The sequence below is a fragment of the Cryptomeria japonica genome, chromosome 10, assembly GCF_030272615.1.
Source record: "Cryptomeria japonica chromosome 10, Sugi_1.0, whole genome shotgun sequence".
Classification (NCBI taxonomy): domain Eukaryota; kingdom Viridiplantae; phylum Streptophyta; class Pinopsida; order Cupressales; family Cupressaceae; genus Cryptomeria; species Cryptomeria japonica.
In genome coordinates this window covers 364,985,776-365,004,431 of record NC_081414.1, presented here as the reverse complement: position 1 = coordinate 365,004,431, position 18,656 = coordinate 364,985,776, and positions in this window count along the sequence as shown.

The window sequence follows — 18,656 nt, the reverse complement described above, 5'->3', positions numbered from 1 at the left end:
CATTTTTACTTTTCTTTTATGTTTTTATTATGCTCCCAACCTTTACAAATAAAATCTGAAAGGCAAATAAATTTGATTCTAAGAGTAAATTTATGTTGTATTCTATTGTATAGATAAGTTTTTAAACAATAGAATATGTTTTTTTAAAAATTTTATGTGTGCTTTCTAATTTTAACAATAATAATATCAAAGTAGATTAAAAAATAAGAACAAAAAAATTATTATTTTTGTTGTTTCTTGATTCGATTATATGTGTCTATTTTGCATCAATGTTTTCGATCACACTGTGATCCATCTTTCTACCCTTTATCTATCCAACATCTTGATGATGGATTTGTGATCCACAATGTCGATACAAAAAAGACACACACAATTGAATCCAGAAACAACACAAAAAATTATCATGGATTGTGGAAAACTGATATCTCGTAAAAAAATTATTATTTATATTTCTGCTAAAGATGATAATTATTTTATATTAAATTAATATTTTTTATTAAGAGTCAAATAGGTTTTGAGGGGACCTGAAACCCCTTACAATGGGTTTTGAAGGGACCCGAAACCCTCTAGACATAGCGGGAGTCCAAACTGTTGGCAGTGGGCCAGCGTCCCTCACGGGGATTCGCAACATGGTTTAACAACCTCCTGTGGATTCTATAAGTCTAGTGGTTGTATCGGGCATTGACAGGTTGATCTTTTGGTGCAACGACAACCCTAGCTTGTAAAAAGTTGTATCAGAGCTTGGTCATAGGTTCGAATCACGCAGACCATGACGAGTGATGTTGGGAGGAGGATTGTTGGTAGTGGGCCAGTGTCCCTCGTGGGGATTCGCCACATGGTTTAACAACCTCCTGTGGACTCTATAAGTCTAGTGGTTGTATCGGGCATTGACAGGTCAATCTTTTGGTGCAACGACAACCCTAGCTTGTAACACGGACCCCATAAACAAAGCGTTGCTAAAAGATACCCCAAAGACTACCAACAACCAAACATCAACAACTAAGCAACAAAGATTTGGCCAAGACACCCACAAGGCCTAAGCCATAAAGCAAGAGCTATCAGATTCACATTAACGAAGGGTTTTGCAAGACTCTTGTAACCTTTGAGAAAAGGGTTTTTCTAGGCTCCCTTAACCTTAACTATAGGTTTTAAGAAGCCCACATAACCTTCACTTTTAGTAACAAATAAATAAAACATAATAATCTTGTTGGAAATTGGGTTTTAGAAAGGCTCCCAAAACCTTCAACTAGTGTTGAAACACAAACCTGTCAAACACCAAAATATTGAACCCCGCCATGGTCTCCACCTCCATAGGAGAAAGTTGATAGATAAATAGAAGCAAGGTGTTCACAACATTAGTGCAACCGCCCATCAACACTAGGGCATAAAAATATCGCTTGAAGCTCCTTCCAACTTCACCCACATGCCATACTCCACCTCAATAGGATCAATAAAATGGGAAGAAGGGAGGAAATAAAGCCAAACCTTGACCATCCCACAAATAGAATCTCCACTTCAATAGGAGAAAAATAGAGGAGAAATAGAGTAAAAGCATCATAAGCCTTCGAAAGAAATCTATAACTAGAACACCAGAGAGCTCCAACAATCCACACAAGGATGGCTATCACCTCGAAACCCAATAAATCCCTTAATTGAAAATAAGAAGCCACAACAAAAAATGCTCCATAAAGAATGGAAGCCAATGACTCAAGCATGGAAAGAACATCAAAAGCCCCATCAAGAGCAACATAAAAGGGAAAGAGAGAATGAGTAAACCAAAAACACATACCCCACAAATGAAGCAGGAGGAAAGCCCCAACAGAGAAGGAAGCCTCAAAAGCACCAAAAAAGAACCAAACCCTTACATTGCTACCACTGAAAACATTGACCGAAGGAACACAAGCAACCCCAACAAAATAGATTAACCCCCGAGGATCAAAAGATCCCAACAATGCCACAAAATAGGGGAGTAGGGCACCAAAACCCTCAAAACGAAAAAGCATGTAGCAACAAGCTGAAGCCAAAAAAGAGACTCCAAGATCCAAATTGGCCATGGAAGAACATGAAAGCATTTGAAAAAGAAGCCCCAAAAATTCAAAATGACAAAACCACGAATACCAAAACCCAAGGCCTTGGCACCTGTGGCAACCAAGGAACTGATCCCAACCACCTCATAGAAGGTAACATGAGCAACAAAAGTATGACCTCCCTATGCACCCACCATATCTGCCTTCTTTGTCACAAAAACACCAACATCTAACCCAAAACCGATAGGGGCAATGAATCCTAACAGAGAAGTAGAATTAAGAAGGACATTCGAAAGATGCAGAGGCACCTTGACCCAACTTGAACCCTCCATGAAAGAACCAAGAAATAAAGAGATCCCAACAACCCATGTAAAGGGAAAAACGAACCAAACCCTCAATGCTACCCATACATCCTCATCATCACCTGAATCAAAATATGCCACATTTTCTTCCTCAACAGAAACTACTCCTCTGACAACCCTAACCCTATCGCTTCTTGATGCCCTGAAGCTCTCGCCCATAGCTCTTGTTGCCCTTCAAATTAAATTAATGTTAATTTTTGTTAAAAAGTAGTCTTATTTCAAATTGAAGATTATGTGTAGAATGTCAAGTATTAGACAAAATGCCTCAAAGTATTTTAATCTCATAGAATGTGTGGTTGCAAGATATACACACTAAGACCTATTGAAAGGTTTTATAAATCTAGAAAGGAAGCATAATAAACAAATATATGCAGTGAAGAGGATCTATGAAGTCTTTTACAATCATTATCAATAATACTTTGAAACTATTTGAAGCAATTTTTAGGTGATGGGCTATATTGTATGGGGTTTTCATCTTAAACCCATCTCACACAAGAAACCAATTGTTGGTAAACAATTTTATAGTCATGGTTTTTGTTGATGTGAAAATTTCATTGCCTCACACCTAAAAATAAAATTTTGCCTTGCATTTAATATAGATCTGTATTATCAAATGGAATTCAGTCTTGAAATCTTGGGTAGTAGTAAAACCCAACAATTAGATCTCTTTAACACCACCCATACTTGAAAACATGCTACCATTTTTATTATGCTTAACCATTGGAGAGATGTAAATGACCATCCAATTTCTAGGATGCATTAATGTATAAGTTACTCTCATACACATAATTTATATATTGATACATGTAGAAATTGGATAACCATTTCTATAAACAACAGAGAAAAAAGTGAATTTATAAATTTTTCTCTGATCATATGTAAGATGGTAATTGAAAGTTCCTGAGTTTGTTGTAGTGGCTTATAAATGAATCTTGATCTGTAATAGAAGTTCACAATTTTATTTGATAAGGGAGACAAACCTGTTGGTTCACGTTTTATCATTTATCGAACATTAGAATAAAATATCCAAGGATACTCTAGCCTATCTTGAACAAAATCACTACGTGTGCCAAGATTACAAGAAAGACCGCATGGCGACTCCAAGGTTTATATGTGAAAACGAGCAACTTTGTGTTGGATAGCTACCTTGGTTATGTATGCTGAAATACAAGGGGGACTTACACTTGGCTTGTTCAATTCACAATGAAGATCCATCGTTTGGGTTTTGAATAATGGACTTTAAGAAAATTGAAAAGGATATAAGGGTTAAGAGGTTCTAATCTATTCCTAAGAATTCAAGAGATGGTATTGACTAGGTGAACCCAATAACAACACTTTGCTTCGCCACGCTAGGACAACTACACAAAGTGGGTGCAATCTTCAAGGGATGTGCTTATGATTTTCATGTCATGAATAACTACCATCAAGTCGAACAATATTCATCTAGACATAAGTTAAGCATCCATAAAGTAAGCTCAAACTAACTTTACACAATGAACAAGGATCATTTGTGCATCAAAAGTATTTGTGGAAGATTCACCATAAATAAATACTTATTATATCTTGCATTTGTCTAACATACGTGAAATAAAATCTAAACTATGATGAGGGATAAGAACCATGCGAACTCCAAAATAAGAGAAGTAATCACCATCAATTTGAAAAATGCATTACTTATTACTTTGGCAGTCATAAACAACAATTTACTTATCTCAACATGTTTTGCAACATGCTCCCATGACTTACAAATAAGGGGCGAGCTCAATTTAGGGTCCCCAATTACAATTCAATTGTTAGGATTGATTTCAAATCAATGGTCGAGATTATAAAATAAAACCTAATTAGGGTTTTGTACAACTAGCTACCCCTTTATGATCCAAGAGGATCCTGAAAACCTAAAAAAATTCAGTCTCAAAATCCAACAAAACTTGCATCATTGGAAAGAGCTCACTGACAGATCCTAGTGTAACTTGAACCGCATCAAAAGGAGGTTATATGCATGAGTTATGCTCGATCAAAATTTGGTCAACACGTGATCAAAGATGGTCAAACAGAAAAATTGATAATCATGGAACATTTCTCTACAAGCTCCATCACGTAGAGCTTGACAAGAGCTTTCTAACGTATTTTGAACAGACCAAATGCGAGTATGTATGTGGAAGTTATGACTGGTCAAGGTTTTGGTCAAACTTAGTCAAAATGATGATGTGGCTTGACACTGGTAGTTGACTGGATGTTGATGTGGCAAGTGTAGGTGATGTGGTAAAAATTTGGATCCCCCTAAATTCACGTACCACTACACCATGCTTTATTTTTGAGAAATAAAGTGGTGGAGGTTTATTTTATTTCACAAAATCCATTTTTGTGGGATTCCAAGTGATTTTGTGGGATCCCAAGATTTTATGGGATTTAAAGGCAAATCTCCTAAAATTAACAAAACAACAATTAACCCATTTAAAACAATTTATAACTAAAATAACCTTTAATGGCTATTAAATAAAAGACAAAAATCTAATGAATAAAAACAAACTCCCAAAACTAATATAGCCCATGAATGGAAAATGATAAGGGCTTAAAAAATAAATTAAAATGGTTTTTAATGGGGATTCTTATTGTTTTATTTTTAAAATAAGGGAAATTATGTATAAAAGGGGAGTGAAGGTGTTTGATTTTTCATTGAAGTGATTTTTGACAAGAAATTCTCTTGAAGAGAATTAGTCAATTGGGAGGATTTTTCCAAGCACAAAGACATTGCTATTTTGTAATATTTTCCTTTGTAATTGGGTTATGAGGCAAAATTGAAGCCTAACCTAAGTAGGAGAGTAAGAAGGTGACTTTAGGTGCAAAATAGAGATTGTGAGAGATTTTGGTGTAGGACTAAATCTTGGGTGATGTACAGAAGCTGTAATTGTTTGGCATCATTAATAAAGTAGTTCCTCGTTGAGAAGCGGACCTAGAAACGTAGCTCAAATTGAGAAAACTCCATTATCAATCGCGTGATCTCTATTCTTCTCTTATGTCTTATAATTCTCTTTCAGTATCTGATTCTTTGAGTTTTATAAATTTGAAATATAAGTAATTAGTTTATGTTTCATTAATTTGGATAAAGAACAAGTGAATTCTACTTTTTGTAATTTCAACAGTTAAAATACATAACCATGCAATTATGTTGGATCATAGAAAATAGTTTGAAATTAGGAGTTAAGTGCAATTACTTTGTAAACTTCTACAATCAGATCAAGTGGTATCAGAGCAGTTTAACAGGAAAAATTGCAAGTTAACCATGTTGAAATTAAAGCAAGGAGAAGGTGCACTTGAAGCGTTTAATCCAGAGATTGGATCGAGGTGAGTGACTCAAAGATCAACCATGACACAACCAGAAGAAGGGAAACATCTTGGTCTTGAACTCTTTGAGAGCGAAGAACAGTTTCTTAAAGCATTCCTAGACATGAAGATGATGATGGAAGAGTTGTACAAGGACACGGAGAAGAAAATGGAATACAAGGACAGAAAGAAGAAGGAAGTTGAATCCTCGTTGAAAGAAGACAAAGGTAAAGGAGTAGGAGGTGGTCGTGACCCTCCCGAACCTCCATCCCCATCTTCTTCATCCTCTTCATCTTCTTTGTCTACTTCTAAAAAGAAACAACCTATGCAAACACCTTTGTTAAAATTAGATGTTAAATTTGTGTTGCCTATTTATCACGGTGAATTGGATGCAAAAAAACTAGATAATTGGCTTAAGTAGATTGAAGTGTATTGCAGGGTTCAACAAAACTTGGACAATTCTTCCAAAATCTAGCTAGCTACTCTTTGAATGGGAGGCACTGCATTGGTTTGGTGGGAGAGTAAGATTCAAGATGATCTTGCTATGGATGGTTAAATCATTTCATCTTGGTTACTTCTTTAAAGAAACAATTTTATCCTTTGGGTTATATGCAACAAGCTATTATGGACTAGCAAAATATAAGACATGGTAAAGGACAAATGGTGCAAGAGTATACGTAGGTGTTTAGGAAGAAATCACTTACTCTTGGTATCCCTCTTTATACACAAGAAACATTATTAAAGTACATAGGTGAATTGTATTCAATTTGAAACATACAATCCCAATGTTTAATCCATCTAACTTTGATGAAGTGTGTGTTCAAGCAACCCATATTGAAGTAGGTGGAAGGAACATAAGTTTCAGTTCAAAGAAGGAATTTATTCCTCCAACTGAAGGCAATAAGAAGGGTAAGGAGAGGAAAGCATCTACTATGAAGAAAGAGGAAGGTGAAAAGCCTACTTGTTCACTTTGTTAGAAGAAAGGGCATGAAGATGCGAAGTGTTGGAAATTGCATCCAAAATTGAAACCAAAATGGTTTAAGGATTGTAAAGGAAAACAAAAGGCCACAATTGTCGTTTAGGATCTTGGATCAGATTTTGATGACCAAACAAATATAACAGTTGTGGGTTTGAAAGGTAAAGATTTGGTTGGAAATGATTCTACCACTGATATTTCATGTGCTTCTACTTCTAAAACTTGTGATGTTCCTAAAGATAGCAAAAGATGTGAATTATTTTATATAAGGGTGATTTCCAAGAGCTCTAAGATTGATACACTAATAGATAGTGGGTCCCAAGTTGATGCAGAGCATCATGAAAAACCAATCACAACTCTAGGATCATGTTTCAAGCCATATTTTAATCATGATAAAAATTCATTAGAGGCATATTTCATCATTCTTCAATAATCAATCAATCAAGAAAACTTAATCTAGGTATCAAACTTGCCAACTTGTTGCCCCTTTGGATAGACCTATACACAGAGGTCTATACCTTTTTAATCAGAACTAAAAATCTCAATCCCTTTGGTCGGATCCTGAATAACTGTATTATAAACAATTATCATCTCTGCACAAAGACCAATTTTGACTGTCATAAATCTGGAAAATGAATGTTTGCTACCTACTAGGGCATCATATTTCACAACAAATACTTAACCAAACTAAAACAATACCATACTAAAATGAAATCCCTCTGAGTCTACTTTCATAATATACAAGTCATTAATTTTTCCAATGGTGAAATCACAAGATAAGTACAAACCATTTCCAACAACTCCATTTAAGACAATTTAAAACCAGTTTTCATCAAAATCTTCATAACTTCTACAAATATAAACAAAAACGCCTCAAACCAAAGGGAAAAAAAATATGATTCACATATCTTTCCAATAATTATATTTAGAGGTCTTAATAATATCATATGAGTTCATACCACACGCTGCAATGTGACTGTTCTCAGGAAGTATCAAATCTGCAATTAACAACTTTCACCAAAACTTCCATATCTTCTTCATTTCTAAACATAATAACTCCAAACCAAAAGGAAAAGAAAGGTAATTAACATATCTAACTATCCATTATACATATACAAAGGTTTATAGGCCATACATGGTCTTACAAGGCCTGGAACCAACACAAAAACTGGAAAGCCAACCAAAATAACAATAGTAGAATGCACCAAAATGTATCCAAAATGTTCTCCTTTCTTCTCTATTCTTCCAATAATGATTTGGTTCGACCAATACAAAATATTTATAGACTCTTTGGTAGTTATAAACCATCCAACTACATTTATGACCCTTCATCTTCCCTTTTACAACTTTATGTGCAATTTTTGCACTTTTACATTTTTGCAAATGTTGCACTTTTGCAATTTTCTTGCAACCTTGACACTTTTTCCTAATGACTCTCCAAATTGTAAAAACCCCCTAAACATGTCCAAATAATATATTTAATATCTTTTACATACTTGATAGCCTTCTCATGGCCTTTTATACAATTTTGACCATCTTGACCTATAAGGGCCTATATGGACAACTAGGACACTTGCTTACATTTTTAGGCTTCCAAGCCTTACAAATCATTCCAAATGGATTAAAATACATTATAAATGACCTTAAAATATCAATTATATTTCAAATGATGACTTTGACCATATCTTGGTCTTACACCATGGGTGCTCCTGCACCACACGCTAATATAATTTCAGAAGAATTTGTTGAACAGTTGGGATTGAAAACAAAGTCACATAAGAAATCTTATCCACTAGGTTGAGTGTGCAATGATAATAGATTGCGAGTAACTAAGCAATACAATTTAAGATTTGCAATAACATCTAAGTTTATAGATGAGGTTGAATTTGATGTGGTTCCACTTGATATCTGTGGGATTGTGTTGGGTAGCCCGTACGTATATGATAGAAAGACAATCTTCTATAGGGAACATAATTAATATCACTTGTTTACAAAAGGAATTGAATACATTGTGCATTCTCATCCAATTAAGATTGATAAATATTTTGTGACAACAAGACAATTGAAAAGGGTAGTTAATGCAAACAATAATTTGGCACTTATGTCTATACCATAGGAAGTGTCATTGCATGAAAGCATATACAATTTTACTGTTGTTCCAATTATGAAAGACAAGCATGATGTTGGTGCATTCTTTTTCTCATCTGCATATTCAGTTTTGTTATTAAACTTTCTACTATTCAACAGTGTATGGTTGGTAGCAACAACAATGAATGTGGATGAAAATATGATGTACTTAACAATGTCAGTACAATTTTGATTGTTGTTGCGATGAGTCAGATGCACGGGTTCTAAGAAGGAAGGACAACTGATACTGGGCAAGTGAGGCAAAAATGCCCTCACTTAAATTACACAAAAAACAAACTTTTGGTGGTCCAAAAGATTCTCAATTGGGAGGAATGATTCAAGAGGATCTAGAAAACCTAAAAAAATTCATATTCTCAAAATCCAACGGAACTTGCATCATTGGAAAGAGCTCGCTGACACGATTCTAGTGCAACTTGAACCATGTCAAAAGGAGGTCATGTGTAGGAGTTATGCTCGGTCAATATTTGGTCAACACATGGTCAAAGATGGTCAAATGGAAAAATTGATGATCATAGAACATTTCTCTACTAGTTCCATCACATAGAGCTTGACAAGAGCTTTTTGACGCATTTTGAATGGACCAAATCTAAGTTCGTATGTGGAAGTCCGGTCAAAGTTTTGGTCAAACTTAATCAAAATGATGATGCAACTTGACACTTGGTAGTTGAATGGATGCTAACGTGGCAAGTGTAGGTGATGTGAAAAAAATATGGATCCCCTTACATTCACTTACCACTACACCATGCTTTATTTTTGAGGAATAAAGTGGTGGAGGTTTATTTTATTTCACAAAATCCATTTTGTGGGATCTCAAGATTTTATGGGATTTAAAGACTCCTAAAAATTAATAGAACAACTAATCCATTTAAAATAATTTATAACTAAAATAACCTTTAATGGTTATTAAATAAAAGACAAAAATCTAATGAATAAAAACAAACTCCCAAAACCAATGTAGCCTGTGAATGAAATATGATAAGGGCTTAAAAAACAAATTAAAATGGTTTTTAATGGGGATTGTTATTTTTATATTTGTAAAATAAGGGAAATTGGTTGTAAGGGGGTTATATTGTTGTTTTGATGGTTAGGCCTTATTAAGACATTTTTATGTCTAAAAGGGGGGTGAAGGTGTTTCATTTTTCATTGAAGTGATTTTTGACAAGAAATTCTCTTGAAGAGAATTAATTGATTGGGAGGATTTTTCCAAGCACAAAGACATTGTCATTTTGTAATATTTTCCTTTGTAATTGGGTTATGAGGCAAAATTGAAGCCTAACCTAAGTAGGAGAGTAAGAAGGTGACTTTAGGTAAAAAATAGAGACTGTGAGAGATTCTGGTGCATGACTAAAGCTTGGGTGATGTACAGAAGACGTAATTGCTTGGCATCATTAATAAAGTGGTTCCTTGTTGAGAAACGGACCAAAGACGTAGATCAAATTGAGATAACTTCATTATCAAGCTCGTGTTCTCTATTCTTCTCTTTTGTCTTATAATTCTCTTTCAGTATTTGATTCTTTGAGTTTTTTAATTTTGAAATATAAGTAATTAGTTTATGTTTCATTAATTTGGATAAAGAACAAGTGAATTCTATTTTTTGTAATTTCAATAGTTAAAATGCATAACCACACAATTCTGTTGGATTAGGGAAAACAGTCTGTAATTAGGAGTTAAGTGCAATTATTTTGTAAACTTCTAAAATCAGATCACTTGACCAATGAGAAAATTACATTTGAGGACCCTTGTCCTTCTTGCTAAACGTAAACCAATAATAAAATAGAAGGTTGTTGCATTCTGAAGTGTACGTTCTAGAAGCTTTTGGATAGGTCAAGTTCATTGAATCTAGACATGTTGACTTGGAATAATCTGATTGTTGAATGTCCTCCCTGAATTCTCCAATTTGTGTTGAGAAATTGTCTAAGTATGGAAATTTGTTTGGAATACTCTTCTTGCCACCATTTGATTTTGATTGGGAGCTTGTCTTTAATTCTTCAGGAGATGAAATCCTTCAAGAAGTTGCCCTGATTGCTTCAAGAGGTCTTGGATTGTAGATTGTAGATGAAATCCTCCAAGAATTTTGGAATTTCTTTTTATATTTTCGCCAAGTCTGAAGACTTTCCTTTCTTGATGCCTTGAAATTCAGAGAAGAACTCCCCTGTGCCTACACCACAATGGAGGAAACTGGAACTTTCTCTGTGATTTATTTCCCATACTTAGCCAAATTTTGGCTATTCAATTTCATTTTGTGACACCTTCATGTGACCCTTCCAACACCTAGCCAAGATTTTGGCCATCTCTATGATCGAATGAACTTTGCCTGTGGATTTTCCCTCAATTCTGAATTTGGCTTCTGCTAAGTAGGACAAACTCTACCCTCAGACAAGGATTTTCTTCATTTCCTCTTTATTCTTCTTCTTTTTCCCTGTTTCCTCTCCAACACTTAGTTAAAATTTGACTTTGTTTTGGAAAATTTCACACTTAACTATTTTTTGTTTCCTCTTGGAAAATTCCAACACTTGGGTCAGACTTTGAAAATTCCTTTCCTTCCCTGGGTAGGTGAATGTGTTGGCAAAGAGTCTTTAGAAATTCATGTGTGTTGAAAAAATTTGAGTGTTGAAAATTTCTCTAAGTGTTGAATTTATTTTCCCTTTGAAAATAATTCTAAGTGTTGGAAAAAATTTAAAAATATTCTAAGTGTTGAAATTTATCTTTCCAACCCCTTCAATCTTGATCCTTTGTTAATGGTGAATTGCATGTGCTTCATGTCAAACTTATTTGTTTCTCTAGCCATTTCTTCTTTTCTTTTGGCGATCTTGACAATCTTTATGTCTATGCCAATTATGGTTTGGGTGAATTTCATAGGCTTCAAAAAATTTCCTCTTATATGTTATGGAAAACTTCTTAATGTTGTCACATGGATTTGCACCCAATGCAAGCTTGAAATTCCTGCAATCTAGTGACACATTGGACTGCTCTAAGGCTGTGGGTATCCTATTATGAGAGATCTTCGGATTATAGGCCGGCTTCTTATTTGATCACCTTATATTAACTTGAAATTGACTTGGAAAAGGGATAGAAGGATATGCATATATGAAACTATTTCTAAAAAGGTGATCCACCAATGACCGAAATGATCTAAAATGCTTACAAACTCACCAAAATGCTCAAGTAATGAAGCTATTTCTAACACATGGCTTGAATACACATGCTTGCAAAAATGATTTTCATGAAAGTTTAGTTTTCTAATGTTCACAAAAGGAGCAATGATATTCTCACAATTCTAATACAAAAGAAAAACTCACAATCACAAACTTGCACTATAACATGTACCTTTTATACTAAGCATCTGAAGAAACTGAGATAAAATAAAGGATTCAATGGAAGAATCACAATTTTTAAATCAAATATGCTTACAAACATAAAACTTAGACAAAAGGTATCAAGGAGGAACTCAGCTTCAATATTGAAAATAAGGAATTTTCTGCATTACAAATCTGGAAAAACTCATATGAAATGAGTCACAGGAGCATGAATATCTGATGCTACACAAGTACAAGAAACTCCAGGACTAGAGAACTAAGTGACAAAAATTCCCTTATACAAGTAAGCTTTCAAAATTCAAAAATGAATTTTGGCTCCCAAAAATATGTGTTGTCATCTCTTGACCAAATCAGGATTCTAACTGAAAGAAAAACTCCTCCAAAACTGATGACTTCTCGTCATTTCGTTCTAAGTTCACCTGGACGGATAGTTTACAAATTGCACACCTTCTTATTGGGTTATCGACGTAGCATAAAAACACTCTCGCCGATATCTGATGGCGCGCTCCCAATATCATGTTGTTCGATTAGGTCTTCAGTGTAGCTCCTAAACATGTTGTACCAATAGCCGATGGTGTGATCTAAAACAATATGCTTTCCTATCAGGTTATCGGGCGACACGAAAACTAGTCTTGCCGATACTCGATAGCTCCACTCTGAACTTACTCTAACTCGCTCCAATCTGTCGGTGACCTCATCGAGATATCAAGGTAGGTGGAAAATACTTTCATCGATATCCGATAGCTCCTTTTCGGCCTTATGCAAACTTAGTAGGCATTGGGGTAGGGTAAAACTAGTTGTTCCGATAGCCGATGTAGCACTTCACAAAATTCTTTGCTTGTTCCACCACTTGGTCGCTAAGTCGTGGAAGCCCTTGCCACGTATTACAATCTGACCTATCTATGGCCACCACCTAGTTCATTCTCATATCCAGCCGACCACCGTCTGACTTGCCACGTGACCACCATCTCACCTTAGGCTGGACCCACCACTGGACTTATCTTGTCTTTGTCATTGATCCATGATAGGAAAGTGTCGATCATCTTCGCATTGTGGAACAATGACAGTCATTGGATCGGCTCCAACCTACTCACTCCTTATCTTCTTGTCTCGCTCACCTTTTCTGCACATGCTTTGTCACCAAGTCGTGGTGAGTATTCAGCGATCATCTTCCCATTGCGACATAGCGAGAGCCATCAGATCATCTCAAACCTGTCGTTCATCTGCCTTGATCTGCTCAATATTTAGTCTCTCTGAGTGGCTCTCTCTTATGCCACAGTGTCACCACGTGTCAACCGCTGGTTCTCTCATGAGATCCTCTTGGATTTCCACTTGGACTTGCCACTGGACTTGGACCCACCTTGGTTCTTCTTCTATATTATTCTTTTGGCCAAACATCCTCCCTCAGCGAACTGCTCACATGTCTCATCGGTACCTTAGTTTCATCGATACCTTATGTCGATGGAACCGATGCTTTCGATGAATCCTTTTAGAGATCCATCCAAGCCAAGGTCTGTTTGATGGGTCACTCTTTGGTTTGTCTGCGCATCTAGTTGGCCACCATCTGGGTGCCACCTGTCTGCCACTTGGCCAGTCACTAGGGTATTCATTTCGGGTGCTTCACAACCGTGGTACATGATAGTCATGGATAGCCCCAGAATTTCACTCCACCATCTGATCTTGCTTGATCTGCCGTTGGATCTCAACAACCTTCTCGAGCTTTAACTTTCCCTTTTCGACACGTGTCTTGTCACCAAGTCTCGGTGAGTATTCGGCAGACATCTTTCTATTGCGGTATAGCGACCACCGTCAGATCTTTCTTGATCACAATTGATTCCTGACTTCCTTGCTGGTTAATTTTCCCTTCTGCTACAAAATTCAGGTGCCTTGAGATGTGCGCACACATGGGGGACCCACCAATACCGAGTTGCTCCTTGTCAAAAGCCCGTAATATTTGACATTAAGGATATATGTGGCTTTGCCTTTAAATGCAATGATTTTCCTCCGTGCGGCCAATGTGAGATAAATGGTCTACGCCTGGGCCTTTCCATCGGGTCATCAGGATACCATGAAACCAGGGCTACCGATGACCGATGACTACACACACCGCTTTGCACTTTCTGTCGGGTCATCGGGAAGACTTCAAAACCTGACTTCCAATGGTCGAGGAGAACTTTCCACACTCCGCACTTCTTATCGGATCATCAGTGTAACATTAAATAGCTCCTTCCGATAGATGATGACTTACTCTGGTCTGTCCACTTTTCTATCGGGCGTCGGTGTAGGGGAGAACCTTTCCTGTCGATACTCGATACAATCGCTCCACGCCTATGCTTGCTCATTGGGGTAAGTCTTGCCGATTGGGGTAGGTCTTGACGATAAGGCAAAAATTCTAAAACTGCAAAGAAACACCCATCTCCATCAGCATGTTGGGCTCAACCCTCGTGGGAGCCACATTTTAAACCACATGTTGTATTTTACTTTTCTTGTATCTGCACATGAAGCAAACAAGTTAAAAATAAAAAAACAGTGCATATATGATTTCTTACTGATGATTTGACCTGATATTTATTGATTTGCTTGACACTTTTCAATATGAATGAAAGCAAGGCCTCATTAGGCCACCAAATTTAGCAAGTGAAAAAAATTGGTAACATTTTTGACAACCTCTGCAGAGTGTTGTCCTGCTAAACATCTTGACTAGTTCCCTTATGCTTTCTATTGGGCACAAAGTCACTGATACTGATAGAAAACTGAAACAACACATCACACATGACTGCAAAAACTCTCTTTTCTCTCAAAAACCTATCTTAATATATTGAGTACAGGTGTGTGGTTTATGGCAATGAGCATAACACCTTACTGTCATGAATTAGGCATGTGTATTGACATATTAGGATAGGACAAAACAACAAAACACTTCTGAAACACTGCAACAATTTATTGCAGCTATATGAGGGAGATGCCTTTTGTGTGTGACAAGGGATAAACATATTCTTTGTTTCATATAATGGACACCTCTCTTTTATAGCTTCGATGGACTGCAGTAGTATGACTCTTATTACTCCTTAAGAACTGTGCACTAGGCACTTAGGGAAAACAAAACTACAAATTGACCCATCCTACACTAACAACAAGACAAAACTTAGCTAAACAAAACCATTTATAGGATGACTGAAATAGCTTCCCTTTCTTCCTAATTTACAATGACTTGCATACTTAAGGTCAGCTAAGGAGAAATAAGGCACATAAAGATAACCAACAAAATGAAGTACTATCTTTTGAACAAGTCCACCTACCTGATCAAACTGATCATATGAATTGCTCTCCCAAAGAGGATATGAGGATTGAACATCTACAAAGGCATCCTTGGTTTCATCTCCCAGGAAAGCTTCATGCATGGGGACTTTATTGGACTTCATCTAGGATGAGTACCTAATAGGACAACCTCTTGTAAGGACAAAGCTCAGGCTTTCCTTATTGATCTCTTGTTCATGGATGACCATCTTATCATCTTGTTGATTGGAAAGGTCTATCTCCTGTGACTGACTCGGTGAAAAAATGGTAACCTCCTCCATATGATCATGTTGTTCATGGTAAACCTCACTTAGAGGTGTTGGTTTGGTATCCAAACTGATACAAAAAGTATCTAAATCATTTTAGAACATGTCTTCCTCAATGTCTTCTTCACTTTTCTGAGTAGGAGGAATGATTTTTGGCTTAATGCAACTTTCATCAAGCCCTGATAAAACATCAGCAATGTTCTCTTTAATTATAGGTTCTTATTTGAGAATTTGTTCAGCTTGAACAACAACCTCTTGCACAAAATCGTCATCTTCTCCTTCATGTTGATCAAGAACTTGATTTACCAATGATGTATGTACAACTCCTTCATCTTGATCATAAAAAGAAGGAAGTTCATCAGTTATGAAGTTAAACACTTCAACATCATTATCCTCCTTTTGATGTCCCAGTTGGTTTACTAGCATTGAAATATTCACAATATATTTCTCTTCAATATAGTCCAATACTTCATGTTCTTGTTGTTCTAAAACCACTCCTACAATTGGACCATTTTTAGCAGAAATAAGAGGATCATCAACTGAAGCGATATGAGATTCATATTGAGAGGTCTTCTCTTGCTCAATCTTTTGTTGCTACAATTTATGACACTTTATAGCTAAATGTAGGGGATGTATATTTATAATCTCCTCCCAAATAAGTAACATATCTTGATCAATGGGTTGCTCTTCTTCTTTTTGTATGTCAAGGCACAGTTCTATTTGCATAGTTGATGGAGGAATCTCACTGGGTGGAATAGATGAAGCTTTCCAACTTAGAATCCGAATGATAGGAGGGTCATGAGGAGGCTTACTATTTTTTATTAAAGACTCACAAGGTAAGTCTTTGAAACTTGGAAACTTGTTCTCATAAACCTCCTCCTGCATAGGACGGTTTGCAGCTTCAAATGATGGTTGGTTGAAACTTGGGATGCAAGGAGCTGCTTGAGCTTGTTGCCTCTAAACTTGAGCTAGCAAAAAATTCATTTGCTCATCTTTTGCTACTAGTTCTTTTGCAAGTTGTTCTTCAAACTGCCTTCTTTGACCTTCCAACTCCTGCTCATGCAAATAGGCTTGATAAGACCATTCTTCTTGCTACAACTTAAGCGCTCTCTGTCTATCAATCTCATCAAATTGGCTTTGAAAGTGTGCAGCCATATCTTTTAGACACTGAATTGGTTCTCTGAAACTAAGTATTGCCATATTTAGACTGCCAAGGAACTTGAGCAGGGGTGGGTGGGTGGTAAGCATATTGAATATGTTGGTTATCTGCTGACAATGAGTTATTTGGGTTAAAACCAACATTATGTCTATTTTGATATGGATGGAAAGATGGTATAGGAGAAACATTCTCATGGCATGGAGGTGGGTATACATTTTGGCCATAGAAATTTGACATCCCCAAACATATAGACAACTTGAAACTAAAATGAAAGAATTGATTTGAAAATAACACCAACACTTGATCCTTGAAACCAGTAGTTTTAAACTTTGAGTTGCCAGGTGTATGAGTAAAAATTGCCTCCAAAGGTTGGAAACACTGTTGCTCACACCAAAACAATAGCCAAGGTGTCCTTCTATGAACTGTAAAGTCCAACAGTCCCACTGGGTGTGCCAAAAATTGTTGTCACATGGATTTGCACCCGATGGAAGCTTGAAATTATTGCAATCCAATGACACATTGGACTTCTCTAAGGCTGTGGGTATACTATTATGAGAGAAAACCTCCGGATTATAGGTTGACTTCCTATTTGATCACCTAATACTAACTTGAAATTGACTTGGAAAAGGGATAGAAGGATATGCATACAATGAAACTATTGCTAAAAAGGTGATCCACCAATGACTGAAATGATCTAAAATGCTTACAAACTCACAAAAATGTTCAAGTAATGAAGCTATTTCTGACACATAGCTTGAATACACATGCTTGCAAAAATGATTTTCATGAAAGGTTAGTTTTCTAATGTTCACAAAAGGAGCAATGATATTCTCACAATTCTGATACAAAAGAAAAACTCTTGCAATTAGAAACTTGAACTATAACATGTACCTTTTACACTAAGCATCTGAAGAAACTGAGATAAAATAAAGGATTCAATGGAAGAATCATAATTTTTAAATCAAATATGCTTACAAATATAACACTTAGACAAAAGGTGTCCAAGGGGTTGAGCTTAACTGGTTAAAACACTGGGTTCTCACTGTGGAGACCCAAGTTCAATTCCCAATAGGGACATTTGAAGTGGAATTCTAAGTTGTGACTCTTGGCCTTCCATAGGATGGGGAAGGTCTTGGGGTCAATCTAATCAAACAGAATAATAATAATAATTCAAAGATATGCAATGGGGATGGGGCCCCCTATTGTGTCCCCACTGGTTCATAGCTCCAGTCAAAAGCTATTTAGGCTTCGGGCAATTACCGATAAAAAAAAAAAAAACACTTAGACAAAAGGTATCAAGGAGGAACTCAACTTCAATATTGAAAATAAGGAATTTTATGCATTACAAATTTGGAAAAACTCATATGAAATGAGTCACAAGAGCATGAATATCTGATGCTGCACAAGTACCAAAAACTCCAGGACTAGAGAACTAAGTGACCAAAAGTCCCTTATACAAGTAAGATTTCAAAATTCAAAAATGAATTTTGGCTCTCAAATATATGTGTTGTCATCTCTTGACCAATTTAGGAATCTAATTGAAAGAAAAACTCCTCCAAAACTGATGACTTCTCGTCATTTCACCCTGAGTTCACTTGGACGGACAATTTAGAACTCGTACACCTTCTTATCGGGTTATCGGCTTAGCTTAAAACACTCCCACCGATATCTGATGGCACGCTCCCAACAATGTGTTGTTCCATCAGGTCTTTGGTGTAGCTCCTAAACATGTTGTACCGACAGCCGATGGTGTGCTCCAAAACAATATGCTTTCCTATCG